General features: G+C 40.9%; 1 pseudogene; it reads right to left on the reverse strand.

Moving 5' to 3' along the window:
• Nucleotides 1-1,046: 1,046 nt before the first annotated feature.
• LOC147362661 (large ribosomal subunit protein eL30 pseudogene) lies at nucleotides 1,047-1,372 on the reverse strand (annotated as a pseudogene).
• Nucleotides 1,373-7,554: the final 6,182 nt, after the last annotated feature.

Raw genomic sequence — 7,554 nt, forward strand, 5'->3', positions numbered from 1 at the left:
ATTCTCAAGGCCTCACCCAGGAAGAAAAACATAAAGAAACTTTTTTTTTAGGTTTAACTATGGAACAAATGAAATTTTACACAAGGAAAACACATGAAGCTCATATCTCTTAACATGGTAAAATAACTATATACTGAAAATATAGTACAAACTTGCTGGAGATGTAAGTGTTAAATGATGCAAAATGTTAAATAAAAAGAAAACTAATCTCCAGTGAGTTGCATGACTTTCATAAGGAAGCTCAGATAAATTATCTTACTGATGGACACCTCTCATTCCACAAATTAGAAATATTCCTGAAAGGTTGAATATCAATTGGCTTTTTATAATTTGGGCTTCCCTGATAGCACAGTTAGTAAAGAATCCACCTGCAATGCAGGAGACTCCTTGTTCGATTCCTGAGTCAGAAAGATCTGCTGGAGAAGGGATAGGCTACCCGCTCCAGTATTCTTGGGCTTCCCTTGTGGCTCAGCTGGTAAAGAATCCGCCTGCAATGCAGGAGACCTGGGTTTGATCCCTGGTTGGGAAGATCCCCTGGAGAAGGGAAAGTCTACCCACTCCAGTATTCTGGCCTAGAGAATTCCATGGACTGTATAGTCCATGGGGTCGCAAAGAGTCAGACACAACTGAGTGATTTTCACTTTCACTCTCTTATAATTTGTACTTTCTTCTATCTTAGGTTATAGAACAGATCATGGGTTCCCAATATGGCACTGAACATTAATGTAGAAGCATGACACTAGCCCTGTTCTTAGTCTCCGTAAGTCTAGACCCACATGGATGCGTGTGGGGCATACAAAGAATGTTCTAACATCCCCCCATGTGCACCATGTTGGTCTAGGTCCAGTTTGCCAACTCTAACAAAGGCCAACTGGAGTAAAGAAAGGCCAGGGCATGAGAAACACCATTCAAAAGTCAAAAGGGATCATGGGAGGGCAGAGTAAGAGAAGTGAGAAACTCTGTAAATACCTACCAAAGTGGTATAAAAAAAAAAAAAAAAGCAAACAAGCTCTGGCCAGCTTTACTAAAGAAAAATTGTGCATGATTTACCTTTCACCTGTCTGTCCTCACATGCTTCTGATATATTAGAATGCTCTGGATCAGTGACAGCCAATGTGCATACTCTATAATATTTTGCACATGCTGTGCCCATTTCAATATCACCATTACCATTGTAGTGATGACCAACATGGCATAATACTCTACTTCAGCTTCCTCAAGGTTGGGCCGTCCATGAGGATGACCAGTTTCGCTTTGCTTTGTCTGATCATTTTCAGAGCCTGCTTGTACCCCAGTATATACTTTCCACTTTTCATGATGAGCTGGAGCTTAGGTTGATTGGCTCCAGTGACTTTTTCATCTTCACTGTGGCCATCAGGTTCCTGCTTTAGTGTGGGATGCCCTCAATCTAGAACACAGAGGACAAGACAGGAAGTTTAGGATCAAAGTTCCAAAATAAAAAAATTGTGAAATTGTGTAGAAGGAAAACATGACCTATTCATTAATACCCCCAAAATAGACCCCTCAAATTTCTTTGATTTGTAAAAGCTGAAGGAAAGCCCTTGATTCTTAACTCCATCCCCACAAACCTCCGCAGTCTTCTAAAGTCAGCCTTGCTCTCGTCACCCATCTGACCACTTCCATAGAGGTTTGTCATTTACCCTTCTTGCCCATGACTTATCGCACCCAGAACACACCCCTTGTTTCCTGCATTCCCCCAGGCTTTCATCCACACCACCTACATGTGCTACTTGTCATGCTTCTTCTTCTTACTTAAAACAGTGTGTTTTACAGGTTCACCTCCTGGAAGGCAGGGACTCCTTGTCTCCACTGACCTCTTTTTCCACATATGTAGCCTGGAAAGGACACATATAAACTGCCATCATATGGTTTAAACAAATGCAGGATGACTGACTCAAAGTGGCTTAGTATAACAGGCAGATGATTGCTGTAATGATTGACCACTCTGGTTTCTCTGTGCTTTTGAACCTAAACTATAGCCATGTGACTTGTGCCTGCAGATTGTGAATTAGTGCTTTTCTCACATCAGCAGTTTTAAGAGTTAGGGTTTCTTAGCTTTAACACTATCCTTCTGAATACTATTGTGATGCAAGTGCTAGAACTCCATTCCATTGTAGCTCATTGTCTCTGGTTTCAGGTCTTAGCAGCAGCTAATGCCATCCTTTGGTCTTCTTACAAATTTGTATCATAGGTACAATTGATTTGCTTATCAATTTTCCTAGTAAGTGCTTATTTATAAGAATCATCAGCTCACTTCCCAACATGGAATATAAGTCCTTGTCATAATCTTTCCAGAGCATAACGAAAATACCGCACAAAGAATCGAGTCATATTTTTGAGTGATGCTGGCATCTTAACTATATTTTGAGTCATTTGGTAAAATCTTACTTATGTCAAATAGGTATGTTTCCAAGATAAAGCATACATTTGGGGGTTGGAGAGGAAGACATCTTACATTCATTCCACACTCTTCTGTTTTCCTTTGATTCAAACATTTGATTTTTCTTTGCATACACAACACCAGTCACCATCAAAGCAGGGAGCCACTCAGCACCACAGTCCACACTCCAGCCTAGAAACCCACAGAACAACCACACAGGATCTCTTTGAAGTCGGCTTGAACACCACATGAGAGGATGGTAGCAAAGTGTGAGTAATATACAACCTCTAGTTTTACACACATTTCTAGATGAGTGTGTATTTGTTAAAAGATCACATTCAGGTAATTTCTGTCAGTGCAGTGGACACTTCATTAGACATTAATGCAGCCTCTCTATCAAAATGTAGAGTAACACAGGGAAGCGTTTGGCCACTGCTTCTGAACAAGTCCACGATGGTGGCCAGACAAAGGGGGTGCTGACATAACTGAAACAGCCATGGAAGGTGTGTGTGTGTGTGTGTGTGTGTGTGTGTGCACATTTCACACGCACGGGTTGGAGGGGGAGGTTCAGACAGGAAAGTTCTGAATGACGGATGGCCAACCTTTGTCTGAGAATTATTCCACCCTATTCACGGATCTTCCCCAAGCATCTCTCCCAAGAAAGATGCCTCCCAGGGAGACGGCCAGCTCAGAAGTGATCTCTCCCAGGTGGTTGGTACTAGGTCTTGGCAGCGAGGAACAGAGTTGTTGTTACTTTGAAATACTAAAACTTTGAAGGCACAATAAAATGTTCCCTTTAAAGTTCATTTGAAAGGCAAGTATAAATTTAGTGGTAGCAGGGCAGAGAAAAATCCCTAAAACAATAGTGTCATTTTTAAAATTTAAAATCCAAGCCTGTCCCATTTTTTCTTCCATGTTGATAAGGGGAAAGAGTCAGCACCAAGTTCACCAGGCCAAGCTTCCCACCACCACTCAGCTACTGAGAAAAGAGCACACCCTTGGCACACTGCATGTGGAAACAGGCTTGGAGCACATAGGTGTGCTGTTTGCTTGTCCTGCAAAGACCACCTCGGACACCCAGATTCCACAGGGAGTCCAGTGCACGCATTTCACGGGACTTTCTCTTTGCTTTTTTTCCCAGGTATTGAATGATGAAGAAGTGTAGAATAAATAACCATACACTCACCATCTCCATTCTGCAATCAATCACTTACTATATTTATTTTATCATAAGCCTAACTGCTATTTCTTCCCTAAACATCTAATGACCCATTTCATTTCTTTATATATGCATGTATTTATTCATTCATTTATTTTGCTGCATTTTAAAGTAAGTTTGGATGAGAACATTTGCTAGTTCAGGTGGCCAGTGGTTTTATTTGTACTTAATGCAAAGAAAACAAACTGAACAAATTGCTATGGCATCTGTAATGAGAGGCATTCATGTGTGTTTCCACTTTTTCTGTCTTGTTCTGATGAAGATTGCTTTCCTAGGGAAAACGAAGAATAATAAAAGCACTTTTCTGTATCATTTTAATTCTTAAAACTATACATTTTAGCGTAGGACATAGATCCAACCATTTCTCCGACATATTAGCAATTGGGTGAGATGTGACTTGTGTGTTTGTACCTTGAACTGTCACCTCTGACATAATTTTCATGTTCTAGATTCTTCACAGCTCAATCCAGAAATATATAATTCTTACAATTTGATTTGATTATAACTGATGTGTGCTGACTAGTAATCCTGGTTAATATTTTTGCAGAGCATAGTCTTCCCATTTGGTGTTAGTGTGACTGTTTCTTGCAGATTATCTCATTTAATCCACACATAGCTCTATTGCCATTATAGCACTGAGATTTAAAGAGGTTAAATAAACCTGCCCAAGGATTTACAGTAAGTATGTGTTCAGCAGAGTGGGGAATCACACTGCATTCATCACTGCAGTGCAAGCTCTTCACCACTGCACAGCACGTGACTACTGTGTCATGAATGTTATTTCTCTTTATTTGCATAGCAGACTTTTGAAAATATAGGTAGAGTTCTTAAAAGATGTTACTATACAGACAATGCATTCAGTTCAGTTCAATTGCTCAGCTGTGTCTGACTCTTTGCGACCCCATAGACTGCAGCACACCAGGCTTCCCTGTCCATCACCAACTCCCGGAACTTATTCAAACTCATGTCCATTGAGTCGGTGATGCCATCCAACCATCTCATCTTCTGTGGTCCCCTTCTCCTCCTGCCTTCAATCTTTTCTGATGAGTCAGTTTGCAACAGGTGGCCAAAGTATTAGAGTTTCAGCTTCAGCATCAGTCCTTCCAATGAATATTCAGGACTGATTTCTTTTAGGATTGACCTGTTTGATCTCCTTGCAGTCTAAGGGACTCTCAAGAGTCTTCTCCAACTCCACAGTTCAAAAGCATCAATTCTTCAGTGGTCAGCTTTCTTTATGGTCCAACTCTCACATTTGTACATGACTATTGGAAAAACCATAGCTTTGACTAGACAGATGTTTGTTGGCAAAGTAATGTCTCTGTTTTTTAATATGCTATCTAGGTTGGTCATAACTTTCCTTCCAAGGAGCAAGTGTTTTTTAATTTCATGGCTGCAGTCACCATCTGTAGTGATTTGGCAGCCCTAAAAAATAAAGTCTGTCATTGTTTCCCCATCTATTTGCCATAAAGTGATGGGACTGGATGCCATGATCTTAGTTTTTAGAACATTGAGCTTTAAGCCAACTTTTTCACTCTCCTCCTTCACTTTCATCAGATCAGATCAGTCGCTCAATCGTATCCGACTCTTTGCGACCCCAGGAGGCAGGTCAGGTGATCTGGTATTCCCATCTCTTGAGATTTTTCCACAGTTTGTTGTGATCCACACAGTCAAAGTCTTTAGTGTAGTCAATGAAGCAGAAGTAGATGTTTTTCTGGAATTCTCTTTCTTTTTCTATGATCCAATGGATGTTGGCAATTTGATTTCTGGTTCCTCTGCCTTTTCTAAATCCAGCTTGATCTTCTGGAAGTTCTTGGTTCACATACTGTTGAAGCCTAGCTTGGAGAATTTTGAGCATTACTTTGCTAGCATGTGAGATGAGTGCAATTGTACAGTAGTTTGAACATTCTTTGGCATTGTGCTAATTATATACAAATAGAAAATATAAACAAGCATAAAGAAATACTTTTAATGTCTTGTTCTATTTCCTTAGGTTTTTTTTTCACTCTAAAATGTTTTGAAAATAAAATACACTCTGATAACATCATTAATTGAGACATGACAATAGCTGTGCTGTGCTTAGTTGCTAAGTTGTGTCTGACTCTTTGAAGCCCCATGGATTGTAGCCTGTCAGGCTCCTCTGTCCATGGGATTATCCCAGGCAAAAATACTGCAGTTGGTTGTAATCTCCTTCTGCAAGGGCTCTTCCCAACTGAGGGATCAAACCCATGTCTCCTGTGCCTTCTGCATTGGCAGGCAGATTCTTTACCACTGAGCCAGCTAGGAAGCCCCACATGGTAATAGTGAAATAGTTAAATAATAGTTCTGAACACATAATGGTAAAATTTATATGTCTACTTGACTGCACTAAGGGATGCCAGAGTGCTGAGAAAACATTATTTCTTGGTGTGTCTGGGAGGGTGTTTCAGAAAAAGAGTAGAATTTGAATCTGTGGGCTGCGTAAAGAAGCTTGCCTTTAATGGCCTGAGTGGAATAAAAGGCACAGAGAGGGCAAATTTGTTTTTCGCTTGAGTCCAGACATTCATCATCTCCTGCCCCAAGGTATCAGTGCTCCGGCTTTCTGAGCCTTCGGACTCACACTGGCCTTCTGTTTCTCCAGCTGGCAGGCAGCAGAGGGTGTGACTTCTTGGCCTGTTTCTATGCTAAATTTGTCTCTCTCTTTCATCTATTGGTTCTGTTTTTCTGGGGAACCTTGACGGACACACACACAATGTAGCTGAATCTAATCTAAGCGTTTTACGTAAAAGGAGTGTTGACATATTTAATCCTCCTAGGGGTCCTCTGAAGTTGTTCTTGTTCCTGTTCCGTCGCTCAGACATGTCAGACTCTTTGGGACCGCATGCACTGCAGCATGCCAGGCTTCCCTATCCTTCACCATCTCCCAGAGTTTGCTCAAATTTATGTCATTGAGTCGGTGATGCCATCCAACCATCTCATCCTCTATCGTCCCCTTCTTCTCCTGCCTTCAATCATTCCCAGAATCAGGGTCTTTTCAAATGAGTCAGTTCTTCACATCAGGTGGCCAAAGGATTGGAGCTTCAGCTTCAGCATCAGTCCTTCCAATGAATATTCAGGGTTGATTTCCTTTAAGACTGGTAATTCTACATCTTACAAATGAGGATCCCCAAGGTAGGGAAACATTAAGTAACTTATCCAGGATCACCCAAAGAGTGACTTGTGAAGCCAGGATTTTCCCACACTCCAGAGCTCATTCTAATAATCCCAATGGGATGCAGGATGTTCATGCCACCATCTGGGGTACAGAAGCTGTGTTTCTATAGTTGAGTTGATCTTTATCTTTGAATAAGTTGCTCATTTCCAGTTTTCAGTATCTCAAACATTTCTATGCACACATCTCTGTTTTCTTGCCTATTTCCTTCAATAAATTTATAAGATATCAAGTTGCTTGAGAAAATGAGTATCTTTTTGGTTGTCCACATCTGCTCCCATAAACTTCAGAGAAAACAATGAGATTGACCTTCCCACAAGCAAGGCTGAAGAGTTTCTGTCTTCTGCTAAACTTCTTTAACACTGTTTATCATAATTTACTTTTGTCAACTTAGCAAGTGATACATTGTCTTTTTTTTTTTTTTTTCTGTTGGGGTGTAATTGCTTTACAATGTTGTGTTGGTTTCTGCTGTACAATGAAGTGAATCAGCCATATGTATACATTTGCCCCCTCCCTCTTGGACCTCTCTCTCATCCCGCCCCCATCCCACCCATTTAGGTCATCACAGAGCACTGAGCTGAGACCCCGTGCTAAACAGCAGCTTCCCACTAGTTATCTATTTTATACACGATAGTGTATATATATGTCGAGCCTACTCTTTCAGTTTGTCCCACCCCTCTTCCCCATCTATGTCTACATATCTGTTCTCTATGTCTGCATCTCTATCCCTGCCCTGCAAATAGGTTC

The sequence above is a fragment of the Bos grunniens genome, chromosome 11 (assembly GCF_055505025.1).
Source record: "Bos grunniens cultivar Pamir isolate PY7600 chromosome 11, Bosgru_T2T1.0, whole genome shotgun sequence".
Classification (NCBI taxonomy): Eukaryota; Metazoa; Chordata; class Mammalia; order Artiodactyla; family Bovidae; genus Bos; species Bos grunniens.